Raw genomic sequence first — 21,225 nt, forward strand, 5'->3', positions numbered from 1 at the left:
GGATCTTCTTTATGTTGAAGATTTCCACTTCCATCAGAATACATCCTCATACAGTATTGTTGTTGAAGTGTACAGTGATCTTCTGGTTCTGCTCATTTCACTCAGCATCAGTTGATTTAAGTCTCTCCAAGCCTCTCTGTATTCCTCCTGCTGGTCATTTCTTACAGAGCAATAATATTCCATAACCTTCATATACCACAATTTACCCAACCATTCTCCAACTGATGGACATCCATTCAACTTCCAGTTTCTAGCTACAACAAAAAGAGCTGCCACAAACATTTTGGCACATACAGGTCCCTTTCCAAGCTTTAGTATTTCTTTGGGATATAAGCCCAATAGCAGCAATGCTGGGTCAAAGGGTATGCACAGTTTGATAACTTTTTGGGCATAGTTCCAAATTGCTTAGAGAAAGTTTTAAAAGCCAAATAGAGAAATTTGTAATTGGTGCAATAAGAAATTGGGGAGTCATTAAAAATTTCAAACAGGGGAATGACAAGATGAAACTACATTTAAAAAAATTATTTTACTAGTAATAGAAGTACAGAGATAAAAGATTGTTATATTAGCTCAGGCCTAAGGTAATAAAAACTCAGATTAATATATTAGTAATAGGCATAGAGAGGAAATGATGTATATTAAAGGCATTTTGAAAGAAAAACTGGAAGTACTGAGTAAATATAGGTTATGAAAGAAGAGGATGGACCAAAGACTCAATAGTTTTAAGCCTGAGTGAGAGAGAATGGGTAGGATACTGGAAGTCGGGAGAAAATTTTAAAAGGGTAGATTTTATATTTTTTTACCTTGTAAAGAATATCTGTTTTTCCAAAGACAGAATTATTTTTAAAATTTTATTTTTATTAATTTTATAATTACAACTCTTTTTTTTGACAGTATGTATGCATTGGTAATTTTTTACAACATTATCCCTTGCACTCACTTCTGTTCCGAATTTTCCCCTCCTTCCCTCTACCTCCTCCCCTAGATGCAGGCATTCCCATACATGTTAAATATGTTATAGAATATCCTAAAAACAATATATGTGTGCAGAACCAAATTTCTTGTTGCACAGGAAGAATTGGATTTAGAAGGTAAAGATAACCTAGGACAAAAAACAAAAATGCGAACAGTTCACACTCATTTCCCAGTGTTCCTTCTCTGGGTGTAGTTGTTTCTGTCCATCGTTGATTAATTGGAACTGGATTAGCTCTTCTCTATGTTGAAGAAATCCACTTCCATCAGAATACATCCTCATACAGTATCATTGTTGAAGTGTACAGCGATCTTCTGGTTCTGCTCATTTCACTCAGCAACAGTTGATGTAAGTCTCTCCAAGCCTCTCTGTATTCCTCCTGTTGGTCATTTCTTACAGAACAATAATATTCCATAACATTCATATACCATAATTTACCCAACCATTCTCCAATTGATGGGCATCCATTCATTTTCCAGCTTCTAGCCACTACAAAAAGGGCTGCCACAAACATTTTGGCATATACAGGTCCCTTTCCCTTCTTTAGTATTTCCTTGGGGTATAAGCCCAGTAGTAGCACTGTTGGATCAAAAGGTATGCACAGTTTGATAACTTTTTGGGCATAGTTCCAGATTGCTCTCCAGAATGGTTGGATTCTTTCACAACTCCACCAACAATGCATCAGTGTCCCAGTTTTCCCACATCCCCTCCAACATTCATCATTATTTTTTCCTGTCATCTTAGCCAATCTGACAGGTGTGTAGTGGTATCTCAGAGTTGTCTTAATTTGCACAGAGATGTCCATGTTAAATCATAAACATGGGGCAGCTAGGGGGCGTAGTGGATAGAGCACCAGCCCTGAAGTCAGGAGGACCTGAGTTCAAATCTGGCCTCAGACACTTCCTAGCTGTGTGACCCTGGGCAAGTCACTTAATCCCAATTGTTTCAGCAAGAAAAAAAAAAAATCATAAACATGTATTCTAAGTATTTTGAAAATTGAACGGAAATCAATGGGACTTGCCCTTAAGATGTCTGAGTGCTATGAGCTCCTCATTGGAGAGATTACAAGGGAATGTAATATCCAAACTGGAGGAAAAGGTGGGAAGAGAAAGATGAGGGAATCTTCAGCTGGGCAGAGTTGGAAGGAGAGAGTTTTTTAGAAGAGCAGAGAATGAATAAGGCCTATGGACATTGACCATAGATAAGGAGGAAAAAAGAAGACATAGAAAAAGAAATTCATTATGATTCAGCTGAGAGATGTAAAAGACAGCCAGGTGGGCTAGTGGATAGAAAATGGGACTTGGAATTGAAAGATCCAAGTTCAAATCCTATTCTAGACATAAACTGCATCATCCTGCACAAGCCATTTAGCCTCTTTAAATTTTATTTTCTCAACTATAACACAGAGATAATAATATTGGCAGACAGTAGGTTTTTCACAAATGTTTATTTATGACAGATACTAGCTTGTGACCCCAGGCCATCACTTAACTCTTTTTTCCTCAGCTTCCTCATCTGTAAATTGAGCTGGAGAAGGCAATGGTAAATCACTCCAGTATCTTTGCCAAGAAAATCCCATGGACCATACGTCACAAAGCATCAGGTACAACTGCACAGCAATCAGTTCCCTCCTATGAGGTTTCTTTAGAAGTCATTAAAATGACTGCAAGTTCGTTTGCATTATGCCCAGTGATAGACCATCATGGATGTCCTTACTGATTCTCTTTGTATTTTAAAAGCACTAATAAGAAGAAAAAAAGAGAAAAGCTACCCTTGGGAATAAAAAGCTGGCCTTGGAGTCAGGATGATTTAAATTCATATCTTGCCTCTGTCCCTCTGGTCTTGGGTGTATGGAAAATCTCTTAACCATTCTCTGCCCCAGGCAATTCTCTACACATTTCAGCCAGGTTTGAGTTATGGATCCACAATGATGGAGGTACTTTCTATATATCCTATCAGTGAAATCACAGATCTAGAAAAAAGGGCGAGGAGAAATAAAAGAGAAAAAAATGTCTTTGGAGACAAGATATGGTGCTTTATTTTTTCACCCCATCTCTTACATGATGCTCTTAATCTCAGCTCCTCCCCCATACTTTACTATGGGATATTCTAATAACAGACTCAACCAAACCCCAAAATAGTCTTTCTTAACAAACCTCTGGGGAGGAGACTTAAGACTGTCCAGAGATAGAATGGAAAATATGTGAGCTGGGTCAGCAACAGTGCAGAAAATAGCTAAATTTTCAAACTGGCCATTTCAAAAATCTTTGATGAATTTCTTTTTTTCCTGTCTGGTTTTTGACAAAGGCAGGAAAAAACCATTTGTTGAATGGAGTCAGGATCCATGCATAAGATGGTATTTGTCATTTTTGTCGGTGATACTATTTACCAGCTTTAGTGGGAGATAATAAGGGAACTTAGAAATTATTCTTTGGGGACCTGAAGAAATGCAAACTGAACAGTGATGGATGGAAGATGTTGCTCTGCTGGTCTCCACATGTAACTCAGTTATCTTGGCAGCTGCTAATCTGGCTTGCATCTGATCAATTTTATCTACAAAGTATTTGGAAAATTTCTCCCAGGAAGAACATGTTGACCTTGTAACTGGATTCACCAGTCTAAGTACACTCAGTTTTTATTAAACTTTTGTAGAAACCATGGAGAGATGAGCCTCAGAACATGAGCCAAATTGAGGAGGGGAAGGGTATTGGGAACAGGAGAAGTAGGAGAGAGGACAATGACCAACAACAAAAAACCACCAGAGGCCTTTGGTGAAATTGCATCTTACATTTTACGTGTTTACCAATTGTGAAAGCAAATCCAGCTGTTGGGAGCAATTGCTTCCAGATGATTTTATGGGAAAGAAAAACACTTTATAAAAAAAAAAAAAAAAAAAAAAAAAAAAAAAAAAAAAAAAAAAAAAAAAGCTGCAGAATAAGAAACAGGAGATGTATGCTTTGTGGGCCAGGATGTCATATGGACTGTTTCCTGATATTGTGCAATAAGGCCCCAGCTAGCACCCAGGATCAGTAACATTATTGTAGAGTCACTAGCCTAGAAACAGAAACTAGAAATAGTCCCTCATTCTACAGCATCTAGGGTTTTAGTGACCTCATTGGGTAACCACATTTACCCTACCCCCCAAATCCTTTCTCCTTACCCCACCTCCTTCTGCATATAGTTCTGAGTAAATGTTTCATACATGCTGAATTCCTTTGATAAAAAACAGTATATCACACAAACAGCTTGGTTTTGCATCTAAAGGCAGCATATATTTGGTATTTGACAATATGTTGTATTAGCTTTCTCTACTATTCTGGAGGCTAACAGGCTGAAATTAGGGCTTCTTTTCTCTAATTTGGTTATACAGGTCACAGGATAAAACCTACTTAAAAGGGTTTAGAGAAGGATTACAGTATTTACAGCTCTCTCAAGTTGACTTTGTAGGTCGGGTCAGTTAGCAGCTGGAGACTCCTTTGGCTAGGAGCCCGTTTTGTTTTATAAACTGAAAGTTTTAAAAGGATTGGGTCCGTGTCTCTAAAAACTCAAACCAAAAGCCTGATCTCAAACTGCCAGACTGTTAATAGAGGGCTGGTGTGGCAGTCAAAGAACCTGGTTTAAATTCACAAATCAAATGACACTTAACTACTCTTGTGATCTTGGCCCAGTAACTTACATCCTGGGCTTTAGTTTTCTCATATGTAAAAAGAAGAATTGGGACTAAATGGCCTCTGAGTTTCCTTTCATTTCTAGCTCTGTGGTTCTGCATGGGATTATGTGACAAAAAGCATGTGACTGCATCTGTGTATAAAAGGCCATGCCTTCAAACATCTGTTAGACAAACTTTCCAGTAACTTGCCTGGTCAGACAATAAGAGGAAAGGTTGGGGTCAGAGGAGAGGAGGGGATGGACCAAGTGGAACCTGCCCCAGCCATGACACATCATACAATCTCAGTCCTCAGGTTCTCTAGTCCCTACAGAGAGAGAGAGAGAGAGAGAGAGAGAGAGAGAGAGAGAGAGAGAGAGAGAGAGAGAGAGAGAGAGAGAGAGAGAGAGAGAGAGAGAGGAGAGGGAGAGGGAGAGGGAGGAAGGGGGGAGGGAGGGAGACAGAGAGAAGGGGAGGACAGAGATGGAGAAACAAGAAGAGAAGAAAAAGGAGGAAAGGAGGAGGAGGAGGAAGATGAGGAAGAGGAGTAGAAAGAGGAAGAGGAAGAGGAGGAGGAGGAGGAAGAAGACAAAGAGGAAAGAGATAGCTACATAGACAGAGAGGAAGAGAGGGAGAGAGACAGAAACAAAGAGAAAGGAAAGGGGGAGAAACAGAGACAAAAAAAGATGGAGGAAGGGGAGTTGAGAGAAGGGATGGAAGGGTTGAGAGACAGACACAGAGACAGAGAAAAATCAAAGGAAATGAATTTAACTCCTTAAGCCTGCATGAGTAGGCAGGTGGCTCTTGGCAAAATAAACCAGCATACACTTACTGTTTAATCTACATGCATGCATATTTCACAAAGCTTCTTTCTCCACCCTGAGCCACAAAAATGTGTGGCTGAGTATAATAAGTGCATTGGAACTGAATGCTGCACTGGAAGCATTTGGGTGATGATCTCGGCCTTGGAGTACTCCTCCCTCTATTCCTCTAGTCCACTTTCCTCTTCTCCTTCTTTCTCCACCCAATTCTGTCCCTTGTCTCATCTCCACCAGCTGGGAGACAGATGTGAAAGTCTCGGTTTGTGGGGCTGGGACTTGGAGGCTTAATGACTAGGACTTCAGGTCCCACCCACTGCTTTCCCAACCACTGTTCCTTGTCTCCACTGCACTTTTTCTGAACTAAAACGAACCCAGCCACTGACTTTACCAAAGTGAAAGTCTTAGAGATTCTTAGAAGCTAGCAAAAGAAACAAACGATCACCATGTTAGGCATTTTGGAGGGTTTCTGCCCTTACGAAAGCTTCTAATCTACCAGAGGTTATAAAGCAAGGAACACAAAGAAGTGTCTGGTCTGCCATTATTCATTAAATTTGTGAGCACCGATCCACAGAACAACAGATTTTATGACTCTTTATTTGGCAATTACACGTGTGTTCAAATGGTCTAATCTGACTCCTATCAAAGAAGTTTTTTGATCTCCCTTTCAGCTGCCTCTGGGCCCTTGGGATCCAATCTATTAATTAGCCAATCCATCCATAAACTGCCATCCTTGGATGTAACCTACCCAATACCTTTCCTCATAACAAACTGCCTCCAATATATCTGTTATCCAGGACCTTCTGTGGGTTTCTTATTGACCATATGATCCTGCTGATGACTCTTCCTTTGGCACTTTCCTGATGTGTAGACCACGATGGGCAGCCCTGCAGATTTACAGTTATTACAATTATGTCTCAATCTTCATGGACATCTCCTTAGCAATTAACTTTGGGTGGCCTTGTTCCTTTTGTCTGACAAAGTTGGTGACCCAGGTATATCTGTGATACAATTTCCTCAATGCAAGCTAGAATATTGGATTTAGGATAAGGAAGAACTGAATTTAAATCTGGCCTCAGATGCTGTGTGACCTTGGAAAGATGATAGAACCTACCTCACTGAGTTGTTTTGAAGACCCAATGAATTAGTAAACTATTTTACAAATGTTAAAGCTCTACATAAGACTTAAAAGCACATATTCATTTTCCATTCATTTCTTTTATTGAGATTTATTTCTAATCAATCAAGCAAGCAGCAAGCATTTTTTCAGGCCTACCATGTATCAAGCACTGTGTTCTAAGCCAGTGGCTCTTCCAGAGGAGTTTCTGAGAGACAATAATTTATCTGCAAAGTTGAAATTATTTTCATGATATTGTTATTGTTCAGTCATGTCCAACTCTGCACGATCTAATTTGGGGTTTTCTTGGCAAAGATATTGGAGTAATTTGACATTCCCTTCTCCAGTTCTTTTTACAGATGAGGAAACTGAGGCTTACAGGGTTAAGTGACTTGCCCAGCATCACAAAGTTAGGAAGCATCCGAAGCTGAATTTAAACAAGTCCTCCTGATTCTAGGCCCCATATTCTATCTTAGCTGCCCCTCACAATGATATTAAGACTTCTTAATTTCTAAAATGATAACTATTGATAAATGCAGCCCATATAAGCAAAAGCTCTTTGAGGAAATCCTCAGTTTTTTAAAGAATAAAGGGTCCTGTAAGCGGATCCAAAAAAAGTTTGAGAACTGCTGCTCTAAGTCAATCTATAGCTTTTGCAGCTTTTCTCAGAGTTTTGTGTCAGTTAAGATCAAAGAAGACAAAATTATCCTCTAAAAGGGAATCTGTGTAACTCGGGGGGAAGGGGAAATATTTTTTAAATAAAAAAATAAAAGGAAAAGGAATCTGTAAGGCACATGTTTGAGAAGCAGTAGGTCTTGGCAGCTAGATGTTGCAGTGGATAGAGTGCTAGGCCTGGAGTAAGGAATATCTGAGTTCAAATTCTACCTCAAACATGTAATAATATGTGATCCTAGGCAAGTCACTTTACCCTGTTTTCCTCAGTGTTCTCATTTGCAAAATGAGCTGGAAAAAGTCATGGCAAACCTTTCCAATATCTTTGCCAAGTAAACCTCAAGTGGGATCACGAAGAATTGGATATGATTGAAAAGACTGTTTAACAAAGGACACTTTCCTGATATTGGCTATTAGAATAGTAGCATGTGAAGGACTAGCCCAGACTGTGTTGAAAGCCAAGTATAGAGGATGCAAAAACAAGAACCTGCATGAAGGCTAATTGTTTTTGTTTGAGTGACTGAAGCAGAGAATAATGTTGTAAGATGCCCATGAAAAAGCTGGGAGCTGTCTGGGAACAAGGCCGTCTGCTTTGGAACTGTTTGAGAGTGTGTTTTGTGGGGTATCCATTTGCAGATTCAATACAGAGAAATGGGGGAAGCAGTTATTCCCCAACTGTGTCTTTAGCAAGTAAAATGGAGTGAGTTCTGGATCCTAGGATTCCTTTGAACTATTCTAGTTCTGGTGAGAACAGTGAATGGTACAGAGTCTTGTCAGATGTAGTAGTATAGCCCAAATGGCACAATTCTGAGCCTGCACAAGCCTCCTCATGGGAAAAGGGATCCAGGGCTGGGGTGGGGGGGACAAGTGTGTCTCTGACATGGACAAGGCAGGTTTCTTTTTTAATACACCCATCAGCCCACTTTGAGCCTTTACATTTTTACAAAAGTTATCAGACTGCATGGATATGATCAGTGCATGAAAGCCTGCCTGCTTAGATCTGGCAGAATTCTCAAAGTTCTTCTTAATGGGGGTGGATGCACGATTCCAAGGGGAACAATGGACTGATCATTGCCAAGTTTCCAGGTTTTTTCCAAAGGAAGCTCTTGAAGCTTTCTGTGCTTGGTAGATCCAACTCCTTACCAGGTAATACTTGGATCCTTCTGCAAATGCTCAGCTTATGTCTCCACCTCAACGTATCCAGAATAGACTCGGTCATTTTAGGGATGTTTCTCAATTGATGTCCAACTAAGAACCTCTATCCATTCACCAGACCTAATATGCTCATGTTGTTGGTGGAGGGAGCAGAGATGGATGGAGGCTGCCTTCTTTGCTGGTGCAATTAGTTTGCCCCGGGGCTCCATGCTAGGTTCTCTGCTCTCAGGGTGATAGCATCCTCAGCTCTGAATCAATGATCTCTCCGTGGGATCTTCAGGCTCAGTATCTTCTCCGCTACCTTGGGGAGATGAAGTCCTGAATCCTCACTAGTCTTTCTGCAGGGGCATCTGGATTTCCTGATACAGCTTTTTATGCTCTTCTCTTTCAACCTCTCTGTCAGCTTTCATGTGCACCCTCCTTGCCAGTCTGTGTTTTGTAGCCTCACCAACTCACCTTTTTCATGCTTGAGAGGGTCTTTTACTTGTTCTGTCAACAGCTGAGGTGAGCTCCTTAATGAAGCTCTTCATAGTCTCTGCTGACCCTTTTTTCCTTGAACAGACCTGATTCCAGTGTATGAGCCATTGCTTCTGCATGAAACTGGTTCACGTTTTCTTCTCTCTTTTTTTTCTTTTGCTTTGGAGGTGGAGGACAAGTCCTTTGTGCTTTTCTCATTCCGTCTCCTTTTACTATATATAGGGACACAGTTGCCCTGTGATACTGATGGTCCAATCAGTTACAAATCTTTTTTTCTTTTATTCAGTGTCCTCTTGGAGATTCTCCATGTCCTGAGGCATTTTTTTCATCTTTTGAAAATGTCTTCATGATTCAGAAATAGTTATTGCTATCCTGTCCCCTACTATGAGGGTGGGGGCCCTGAAAGGTAATTCTGTCAAGCCTGGACCCAGGGCTTTCAAGCCCCAAGGCCAAAAGGAAAAAGGAGGAACTTAGTTCAGAGGCTGGTGAGTGAATCTAGAGTGGGCAGCTAAGGAGATAAGACCAGTTAAGTTCAGGATGAACTTAAGCTGTGGTGCCTAAAGGTGAAGGTGCACTCTGGCAAATTCACAATTGAAAAAGAGCTGAGAGACAAAGGCTGCTGCTTGTTATCCAGAGGGGGACAGGATAAGGAGAAAAGATCCACGAAGGCTTGGCTGCCTCCATGACAACGTGGCCAACTCTGACAGCAGCTCAGGAAGAGCATCTTTTTGGGGGAGTGGGATAGGTTGGGAAGGAGAGATGGGGAGGGAAATTTATGTGATTTCATACCCACCTTCTCTCCATTCTAGGTTTTATAAACTGATTGTGACACCAGAAAAACCTACTGTGACACACAATGATAAAAAGGAGCAAAACCGATCACCATTCTTTGTCATTTATTCCAAATTTGTGTAAGTAACATTTATATAGCACCAACTCTGTGTTTTACAAATACTCTCTCCTTTGATCTTCACAACTGTGGGATGCAACTGCTGTTATTCCCATTTTACAGATAAGAAAACAAACAAACAGAGATTAAGTGATTTATCCAGTATGACCCAGCTGGTAAGTGTCTGAAATAAAAAATGAACTCATGTCTTCCTGATTCTAAACTTGGCATTTTAACCATTACACCAGCTCCTCCAGTGATGATAATGGAATTTCTCTGTGTCCTAGTAGGTACACTGACCATTTTTCCTGAGCTACTCACAATCTCAGTAGTAATAGATTTTGATTCCTCAACTACTTCTTAGAATGATCCCAATTCTCTTATTTTATAGAAGAGGAAATTAATACCCAGGGAGATTTAATTATTACCTGCCCAAGGTTATCCAGAATAGAAGTAAGGATTTGAACTCAGGTCCTCTGATTCAAAATCCATATCTCTTTCCTACCTAACTTTTCTAAAATTCTATTCATATCCTTAACTTTTTTTATTTATCTAATTCTGATAAAGAGAGGTTGAGATCTCCCACTAGTATAGTTTTGCTGTCTATTTCTTCTTTTTTAGAAGTGGTACCAATTTTATTATTATTATTATTATTATTATTATTATTATTTTGGGTTTTTTGGAAAACATTTTCTTATGACTCATGTTGGGAGAGAAAAATCAGAACAATAACCACGAGAGAAGTGAATATAGCATATGTTGATTTACAGTCAATCTCTATAGTCAATGTTTCTAGAAGCAGATGGTGTTTTCCATCCAAAGTTTATTGGGATTTCTTCAGATCACTGAGCTACTGAGAAGAGCCAAGTCTGTCATAGGTGATCGTCACACAATCTTGCTGTTATTGTGTATTCCTGGTTGTGCTTGTTTTGCTTAGTATCAGTTCATGTAAATCTTTCCAGGCTTTTCTAAAATCAGCTTGTTCATAATTCTTTTACAGAACAACAATATTCCATTATTTTCATGTACCATAACTTATTAGCCATTCCCCAATTGTTGGGTACTTACTTGTTTTCCGATTCTTTGCCACCACAATGAGAGCTGCTGCAAACATTTTTGCACATGTGGATCCTCTTTTATGATTTCTTTGGAATATAGTGGCACTATATTAGTGGCATTGCTGGATCAAAGGGAATGCACAGTTTGATAGCTCTTTGGACATAATTCCAGATTGCTCTCCAGAATGGTTGGATCAGTTCACAACTCCACCAACAATGCATCAGTGTTCCAGTTTTCCCACCTCCTCTCCAACATTTATCATTATCTTTTCCTATTATCTTAGGCAATCTGAGATATGAGAGATGTTACTTCAGAGTTATTTTAGCTTGCATTTCTCTAATCAATAGTGATTTAGAGCATTTTTTCATATGATTTTAGATGGCTTTAATTTCTTCATTTGAAAATTGTCTGTTTATATCCTTTGATATCTATTTCTTTTTGAAACTCACTTAACTTCTCCTTTAGGAATTTGGAGGTTATAGCACTTTGTGTCTATCTGTTTAGTATTGATATTATTTCATTATCTATGATATCTTTTAGTAATATGTAGTTTCCTTCTTTATCTCTCTTAATTAGGGTCTATTTTTGCTTCTACACTATCTGAGATCAGGATCACTATCCCTGCTTTTTTTTTACTTCAGCTGAAGCATAATATATTCTTTTCCATCCCTTACCTTCCCATAAACAACATATTGTAGGCTTCTGGATTTTAATCCATTCTGCTATCTGCTTCTGTTTTATGAGAAATTTATCCCATTACATTCACAGTTAAGATTACTAACTCTATATTACCTGCCATCCTAGATTTCCCAGGTTATACTTTTCTTTCTCTTTTTATTCTTTTCATTCTTACCAGTGTTTTGCTCCAAATCTCTTTCCTTTGAACTACCTGCCTCTCTCTTGGAGGTTCTTGTGCAAAGGAATTTCACATCTTTTTCAGTGTCTTGAATCACTGTGGTTTTGACATTAGTACCACTGTTCAAGGGATAAGAAACAGCATATTTTAACAAATCACATAGTGTACTTTCAAATAACAAAGCCAACTACCTGTCTGGGCACAGATCACTCTGACAAAAATCTGTTGCTTTTTTGCTTTTCCCAGAGGGCAAGATGGTGATATTTTCTCTAATGTACTTTACCTATCCAGGAAGGAGCTTTCTTACCCGGCAAAATAACACCTTTCTTTATCTTCCATAGACTCTCTCCAATAACTGGTTGAGATTACAACTTTTAGGAGAGAAAGGTTAGATCCTCTAATTGATTCTAAACCTCAAAAAGTTTAAGTTGCAAAATTGTTGGCTCTGTGCAGTTAACATCAGAACACGGTGAAGAACAGCCAAATCTAAATTCATCACTCCTTGCTGACATATCTTGCTATGAGATATGAGCTGTTGACTAATAATTACAATTGAGACACATGCTCACTTGTCTAAGAGTGAAGCATCAGCTCACATCAGCCAGAGGTGTGGCGATTGGGGCTTTTTGGAAATAAACTAAATCTAATTGTTGAAAATGGTAACTGTGATCAGCCAAGGGAATGGCTCATTTTTGTGGGAAGATCAACTGTAGGAGGCAAAAATAATTGGGATATGGGGTAGACTGCCAATAATGAGAAAAATTTCCTTGGAGAAAACTTCAGGACATTAATAGAGAAATTAGAGGTTTTCTGTGACAGTATGACAATTGGTGATACTAGGAGAAAGTCATAATCTCTCAGGCCTCAGTTTTTCCATATGTATCCATATCCTAGTATAATACTTATATTCTAGTGTTGCCGTTATGTATCAATAAGATAATGTATTCAAAATACTTTTCAAACTTTAAAGTGCTATATAAGTATTAGCCATTATCATTATTATTGTTGTTAAAAGCAAAAACACAATAAAAAATACAAAGGGGATTTCCCTCCATGGAGAAGACAGATCCATCCATGGACTCATCATCTTATTGATTCTAAGGCCTTAATGAGGCTATGGGTCTCAGCTCTGACACTTACCTGAGAAGATTTACTCATTTAATGCTAGCGAATATTAGGATCCCTGATAATCTCAGGGGATTCAACATAGAATCACAATGCAATGATAATTCATCAAACATTCTTACTGTTTATTGACTGTGAAAAATATTCAATATGGTAGAAAGAAATAGTTTTAAACATGCTTTCTTCTGTAACAAAATTAATCCCATGTCAAAATCATGCTGGATTCCTTCAAAGATGTAATAACAAAGATAACTTTTTCAATAACTCTCCAATGGTTATTACTAAGTAAGATATAAACCAAACTGATCTTGATATAAACCAAAGGTGCTTGATTACCTTTTATTCAGGATATCCAGCAGAGTCCAAACTGAAAAGAGAGTCCCTGTAATCATTTCTTATTGGTGATATTCTCCATATCCTCTGGTAGTGGATGATACAATGCTAACTATATTAAGACCCAGTATACAACAGGCCCCCTAAATTACATTCACAATTATTCAAAAAAGTTCAGTCTACTTACAGAGGAAAAAAACAACAGCCAACAACTGATTGAAGAGTGACTATTGTTCAGACTTTCAGCTGAATGAACAACCCACAGACCATCATCAAATATATCTTGGAAACTCTAATTGTAGATAGCCTTCTTTACCTTTCTTTAAAAAACAAAACAAAACAAAACAATTATTGATGTTCACTTACATTATTGTCACATTTTAATGACTCTTCCACAACACTGTTTAGTTGTTTGTTGTTCAGTCATTTTTTCAATTTGGTCTGACTCTATGGGATGCTATTTGGGGTTTTCTTTGCAAAGATACTGGAATGGTTTGCCATTTCCTTCTCTGTCATTTTACAGAAAAGGAAACTGAGGTCAATTGGGTTAAATGATTTGCTCAGGATCACATAACTATTAAGTGTCTGAGACCAGATTTGAACTCAGAAAAATAGATCTTCCTGACCTCAGGCCTGGAGTTCTATCCACTATCCTGTCTCGACATCAAAAGTAAACTTAAAACAAGTCAATATATTGGCTAATTCTAAAAATGCATTCTATACCTATTATCTACACTTCTTTGTGAAGACAAAGAAAGCAGGTATCTCTGTCAAACCTCTGTAGTCATCACTGGTGATTACATTCATCAGGATTCTAACATCTTTCAGTGCTGTTTTTATTTATATAATTGTGGTCATTGGGTCATTGTATAAATTTGCCTCCTATTTCTGGTTATACTGTTCTTAGTCCTCTCTTTCTTTGAACCTCCCTATCATAAATTCTCTCACTGAGTCATTTGCTCCCAAGCTTCTGGATATTTTACTTCAGAATCAAGTCTAGAATGGCAGAATTACAGAATTTCAAAGTTAGAAGGGGTCTTAAATGGCCAACCATCCCCAAATGAATCCAATGTATACTCCCAAAAGAATCTCCTTTATAATATACCTATCTATGGTCACTCAAGAATTTCTTGAAGATTTCCAGGGAGCAGGAACCCAAAATGGACTATTCCACAATTGAATAGCCCTTTCAGGAAATTTTTCTTCACATTGAGTTTAAATTGATCTCTTTGCAGTTACATCAATTACTCTTAATGATATCTTCTTGGGTTGACCAGATAGAATACATCTAATCCCTTTCCCACATAATAATTCCAAGTAGTTGGAGACAATCATCACGTTTCCCTTGAATTTTCTCTCTCTAAACATTCCCAGTTCCTTAATCCCATCTTTCTAAAAGATTGTGAGTAAAACAAGGATACTATCTCCATTATCATTTGACACTGTGCTAGAAATGCTTACTACAGAAAGAGTGTAAGAAAAAAAGTTAAAGAAATAAGCAAAGGTAGAGAGGGAACAAAATGATCTCTATCTATGGACAGCTTTATGTTTTACTTAGAAAATCTAAAAGGATCAACAAAAATTATTCAAAGCAATTAATATCTACCATAAAATAACAGTGAATAAAATAATGACAAGAATTATCAATATTTTTGTCTAAGAAACCAGGAGAAAAAGAAAAAAATAAAATAAGACCAATTTAAAACAACAAAATCCACTAGTTATCTGGAATATTATGTGTACCAAAAGGATGTGCACTCGTGCACATGCAATTACAAAACTATTTTCACAGAAATAAAATGAGGTTTAAATGGAAAGTCAATATCCATGGCTAGGCTTTGCCAGTAAAATGAAAATAATGCTACTGCCCAAAACACTATGCCATTCAAATAACCAAGCTGTCACTTTACAGAATTAGATAGAATAATAAAAATTAACGGAAGTATAAATTTGCTATGTTAAGATAAATCAATTATTTATCAGAGACCCTACTTTTTGTCTAAGTAAAAACTTTAATAGACTTCTAGAGGGTTGAAGTCCTCTTTCACTGTTAGATTATTCCTTTGTGACAAGATTATGGTCTGTTTCCCTTCCAATTTTGCTTCAGATTCCATATTTAACACCATGCTTTTTCTCAGACTGGAACCAAGTTCTACTGTGCAAGTCTCCTTGCCCCAATGCTAAATTCCTCCATGTAGGCATTTAAGCCTCATTATTCCACTTTGGGCTCTGCTTCTGAATTTCTAGACCTCACTTCTGCCCCAGTATAGGTACCCTCCCTCTTTTTGCTCTCTTTTGTGTATCTTTCCTCATCATGACATAAATTCTTATTAAGGGTAAGAATTGTCTTTTAATTTATATTTGTATTTCAGCCCTTAGCACAGTGCCTGGCATAGTAAGTGTTTAAGAAATGCTTGATTTGCACTACTGATCAGAGAAATGCAAATTAAGACAACTCTGAGATACCACTACACACCTGTCAGATTGGCTAAGATGACAGGAACAAATAATGATGAATGTTGGAGGGGATGTGGGAAAACTGGGACACTAAGTACATTGCTGGTGGAGTTGTGAAAGAATCCAGCCATTCTGGAGAGCAATTTGGAACTATGCCCCAAAAGTTATCAAACTGTGCATACCCTTTGATCCAGCATTGCTGCTATTGGGCTTATATCCCAAAGAAATACTGAGAAGGGGAAAGGGACCTGTATGTGCCAAAATGTTTCTGGCAGCTCTTTTTGTAGTAGCTAGAAACTGGAAGATGAATGGATGTCCATCAGTTGGAGAATGGTTGGGTAAATTGTGGTATATGAAAGTTATGGAATATTATTGCTCTGTAAGAAATGACCAGCAGGAGGAATACAGAAAGGTTTGGAGAGACTTACATCAACTGATGCTGAGTGAAATGAGTAGAACCAGAAGATCATTATACACTTCAACAACAATACTGTATGAGGATGTATTCTGATGGAAGTGGAAATCTTCAACATAAAGAAGATCCAACTCACTTCCAGTTGATCAATGATGGACAGAAATAGCTACACCCAGAGAAGGAACACTGGGAAGTGAATGTAAATTGTTAGCACTACTGTCTATCTACCCAGGTTACTTATTCCTTCGGAATCTAATACTTAATGTGCAACAAGAAAATGGTATTTACACACATATATTGTATCTAGGTTATATTGTAACATATGTAAAATATATGGGATTGCCTGTCATCAAGGGGAGAGAGTAGAGGGAGGGAAGGGATAATTTGGGAAAATGAATACAAGGGATAATATTATAAAAAAAAATTACTCATGCATATATACTGTGAAAAAAATTATAAATAAATGTTACTTTTCTTTCAAAAAAAAATTAAATTACATTAAATTAAATTAAAAAAAAAAAAAAGAAAGAAAGAAAAAAGAAATGCTTGATTTGGTGGCAGCCCTCTTTGTAGTGGCCAGAAACTGGAAACTACGTGGATGCCCATCAACTGGAGAATGGCTATGAATGCTATGGATATTATTGTTCTGTAAGAAATGACCAGCAGGATGATTTCAGAGGAGATCATTATATACTTCTACAACAATACTATATGATGATCAATTCTGATGGACGTGGCCCTCTTCAACAATGAGATGAACCAAATCAGTTCCAATAGAGCAGTAATGAACTGAACCAGCTACACCCAGCAATGGGTGATAGGAGATGACTATGAACCACTACATAGAATTCCCAATCCCTCTATTTTTGTCCGCCTGCATTTTTTATTTCCTACACAGGCTAATTGTACACTATTTCAAAGTCTGATTCTTTTTGTACAGCAAAACAACTGCTTGGACATACATACATATATTGTATTTAATTTATACTTTAACATATTTAACATGTATTGGTGAACCTGCCATCTTGGGGAGGGGGAAGGAGAGGAAAAATTGGAACAAAAGGTTTGGCAATTGTCAATGTTGTAAAATTACCCATGCATATATCTGGTAAATAAAAACTATTAAAATTTAAAAAAAAAAAGAAAGAAAGAAATGTTTGATTTGCTTATCTTCCTATTTTCTAGACATTTTGCCTAACTTCCCTCCAGGTAGTATACTCTAACCTCAACACTTCTGCTTCTTCCTCTGATCTAACCCAAATGGCTACCACTTGATTCAAGGCAATTCCAATGCACTTGTGATGGAGCCATCCACATCCAGAGAGATGATTATGGAGACTGAACGTAGATCACAGAATAGTATTTTCACCTTTTTTGTTGTTATTGTTTGTTTGTTGCGTTTTATTCCTCCTTTTGATCTGATTTTTCTTGTGCAGCATGATAAATGTGGAAATATGTTTGGAAGAAATAAACATGTTTAACCTATATTGAATTATTTGCTGTCTAGGGGAGGAGTCTGGAGAGAGGGAGGGTGAGAAATTTGGAACACAGGGTTTTGCGGTGGTGAATGCTAAAGACTATCTTTGCATGTAATCTGGAAAATAAAAAGCTACTATTATAGTAAGAAAAACAAATGGCTACCACCATAATTTTCCTCCTGTACTCCACCTGCCACCCAGGTCTTATATTTCTTAATGAATTTATTATTTTTTTAATATAAATTCTGATTCCACCATAACTTTGGTCTGTTTTTTAAGTGACTTGTCTAGGTGAGTGCATTTTGCACTAGTGAGTATCTGAGGTCAGATTTGAATTCAGGTTTTCCTGACTCCAGACCACGTGCTCTATTTATTGCTACCTAGCTTCCCATCAGCACATCCCTAAGTAATATTTGATTGAGAAATAAGAATGAAGGGAAAAGGAATAGGAATAAATAGGAAAATGAAAGTAATCAAAAGATAGGGAAAATAACTAGGAGATTCCAATCTCTTTAGTTCTCTAGGTTTTTGTCTTCTTTTCTTTTCTTTTTTTTTTTTTTTAATTTTTTTAAGCACTTCTCTAGGTTCCTCTGGGTTGTTCTTAGTATAGAGGAAGAATATGAAGCTATTTGCTGGATTGGATTTATATAGCCTAGGAAACACTGCTTGAACTTTCTGATTTGTAGCTGTCCAGTTCATTGGACTACACCCATCCTTGTGCTAAATGGCAATGTAGCTGGGCATTGCCTAGATTAGAACTGGTATAGATAAATGATTTTTTACAGGAATGATTTTCCTAAGGGATTTAAAGCTGATGAACAGATGCTCAAACCAAGCTCAGTGGGTTCCTTCCCAGGTGGGGAAGATGGAAATGGTTCCCTCTGGGAAAAAAAGGATGTAGCTGACATATTAATCATGGCAGAAAGTAATCCCAGGCTTGCAAAATGGGTGTGAACAAATCAGCAAGTTGAGAATATGGTTAAAGGGGTTATTTTTTGTTCCTACTTATGTCTATCACATTAAGCTCAAATACCCTTCCTTACCCATGTTCTAAGGAAATGTTTACCTCTTTCCAGGTGGCAATGGAAAGGGTGAATCAATGATTCTGGATTCAGCCTTTGCTCCGGGTGCTTATCTAATTTTGAGACGAGGGATCCCTAATGAAGATAGAAACTGTGAGATTCTGGGTCAAAGATGGTCCTATCATATTTACTATTTATATGACTCTGGGCAAGACATTAACTTCCCTGGGTCCCAATTTCTTCAAGAATATTTTTAATGTCCTTTCCAACTATAAATCTATGATCCATAGGGTAGCCACAGGAAGAGACAGAGGAGAATTGTGAAATAAATCTTGGTCATGGTGTCATAAGACCTGGGATCTAGTCCAAAAAATACTGTGTGACTATACTATGAATGAGTCACTTTCAGTCTCTGCTTATCTCTCAGCTTATCCTCTCTTTAAAATACGTGGGTTGGAGTGAAGGGTCACTAATTTTCCAACCATTTCACAATTTGAAAGGAGATTGAATGAAGACAGTCTATACATCAAGACTCCAAGTCAATGTTGAGCAGAAAAGGTTCAGATGTAAGAAGACACCCAAAAGTTGACTGGGTAGGTAGGGCCCAGGCCTCCTAGTCTCTCTGCAATTCTCACCACTTCCTTTGGTCAGTTTGTTTCAGCAAAACCCGGTATGTGCCCACACATCCTCTCAACCCTTAAAGACATCGCAATGATTCTTGAGGTTTCTGCTGCCAACCCTTATTTGGTAGGGGCAGAGTAATTTTACTTTCTTGTTTTAATTTGCCACAGGGGAGAGCTGATATTGTGGAAAAAAAGAAAGAGAGAGAAACAGAGACAGAAAGAAAGAGAGAGAAAGAGAAAAGGGAAGGTGAAAGAAAAGAAAGAGAGAAAGAAAGAAAGAAAGAAAGAAAGAAAGAAAGAAAGAAAGAAAGAAAGAAAGAAAGAAAGAAAGAAAGAAAGAAAGAAAGAAGAAGAAGAGAGAGAGAGAGAGAGAAAGAAAGAAAGAAAGAAAGAAAGAAAGAAAGAAAGAAAGAAAGAAAGAAAGAAAGAAAGAAAGAAAGAAAGAAAGAAAGAAAGAAAGAGAAAGGAAGGAAGGAAGGAAGAAAGAAAGAAAGGAGAGAGAGAGAAAGAAAGAAAGAAAAAAGAAAGAAAGAAAGAAAGAGAGGGAAAAAAGGGAGGGAGGGAAGGAGAGAAGAAGGAAGAGAGGAAGAAAGAAGGAAGAAAAAAAGAGGAGGGAAGGAGAAAGAAAGAAAAAAAGGAAGAGAAAGGAAAAGAAGAAAGGAAGAAAAAAAGAAAAAAAGAAAAGAAAAGAAGAAAGGGCAGCTAGGTGGCGCAGTGGATAGAGCACCAGCCCTGAATTCAGGAGGACCTGAGTTCAAATGTAATCTCAGACACTTAACACTTCCTAGCTGTGTGACCCTGGGCAAGTCACTTTACCCCCAATTGCCCGGGGGGGGGGGGGGAGGGAAGGAGGAAAAGGTGGGGAAGGGGGGAATCTTTACTTACTAGAAAAAAATGAGCCCACCTTTTAATAAATCGCATGCACTTACGAGCCTGGAGCTCCCTTGGCAGACCCAGCAGGTTTTTGCAGAAGTTCTGTTTAAGGAAACTCGAGATGGGGGTGGGATGTGGAGGGAGGCAGTCCGTTGGCCTTGAGCCGTTTCAAACTCCCTGGGGTGAATTTCGCAAACTCGCCCCGAGGTGGGTAAGCCGGGCTCGGAGCTGGGAGCTGGGAGGGTGGGGGCGGTGCATTCTCAGGGTGGGTGGGGCTCGGGCTCAGCCTGAGTCACCCATGCCGGGGCTCCGGGGAGCTGAGACAGCCCAGGCTCCCCACTGCTTGGAATGCGCACCTTCCACGGTCCCATCCTCCCTGCCTCCCACGTCTGGCCGCCAGGCCCACAGTGGGGCTGCTCCATCAGGGGACCCGACTGGGGGTTATTTTGGGAAGTCAAACAGCAAAGACTGAGTAGCGTGTTTTCAACATCAAAGTAGGAACTGGCTTTTATTTTCCTCTGGCCATCTGGAGGCCTTATGGCATTCCCTAGCAAAGCACACAGCCACCTTATATTCTCTTTTTCGTTTATTGGGAGGAAGGGGAGAACTGGGTTTGAGTTTGTTTTTTTGGTTGTTGTTGGGTTTTTTTTTCCTATTCCCTCCCACGACTCCCATCAGTGAACACAAACTCAGCAGGATTCTATAAGCAGCTGTTGGGATTTATTTTATATTGGTCCATACGAAGAAGGTTAAATAATAATGGCTAGCATTTATAAAGAACTTTAAGGTTGCAAGGCACTTTACATAACCTCATCTGATTTTCCCTAAGGCTTTGGGAGGTAGATATTATTATTATACTCATTTTACAGAAAAGGAAACTGAGGCAGAAAACTGGGATTCCACTTGTCCAGGATCACACAACAAAGTGTCTGAGGCAGGTTTTTGAACTGAGGTCTCCTGGTTCCAACTGCAGCACTTTAATCCACTGAACTACTCTCCTCCCTAATTTGTGAGAGCAATTTTGAGAGAGTGGTAATTGCAGAAATTGGCTGCCCTTGGGAAACAGTAAAAGGCCATAAAAACAGGAATGAGGCATTGGGATGGGACCCGGGAACCAGGCTGCATGATGATAAGAAAGTCTCAGTATCTAAATTCTATTCCGACGTGGAGTTCTCATTTCAAAATATACCTTTCATTTATCACTAGTTTTGTCTGTCCAGTAATGAGATGAGCCTTA

The 21,225-nt window shown here is 38.6% G+C and overlaps 1 long non-coding RNA gene across 2 annotated transcripts in view; it reads right to left on the reverse strand.

Moving 5' to 3' along the window:
• The window catches only part of LOC141562852 (uncharacterized), a 148,037-nt gene extending 127,844 nt beyond the window's left edge, over positions 1 to 20,193 (reverse strand). For both annotated transcript variants that reach the window (XR_012488265.1, XR_012488266.1), the window contains exon 1: positions 20,020 to 20,193. This is a non-coding gene — a long non-coding RNA (uncharacterized LOC141562852). The remainder of the gene's footprint in view (positions 1 to 20,019) is intronic.
• Between the last annotated feature and the right edge of the window lie 1,032 nt (positions 20,194 to 21,225).

The sequence above is a fragment of the Sminthopsis crassicaudata genome, chromosome 3, assembly GCF_048593235.1.
Source record: "Sminthopsis crassicaudata isolate SCR6 chromosome 3, ASM4859323v1, whole genome shotgun sequence".
NCBI lineage: Eukaryota > Metazoa > Chordata > Mammalia > Dasyuromorphia > Dasyuridae > Sminthopsis > Sminthopsis crassicaudata.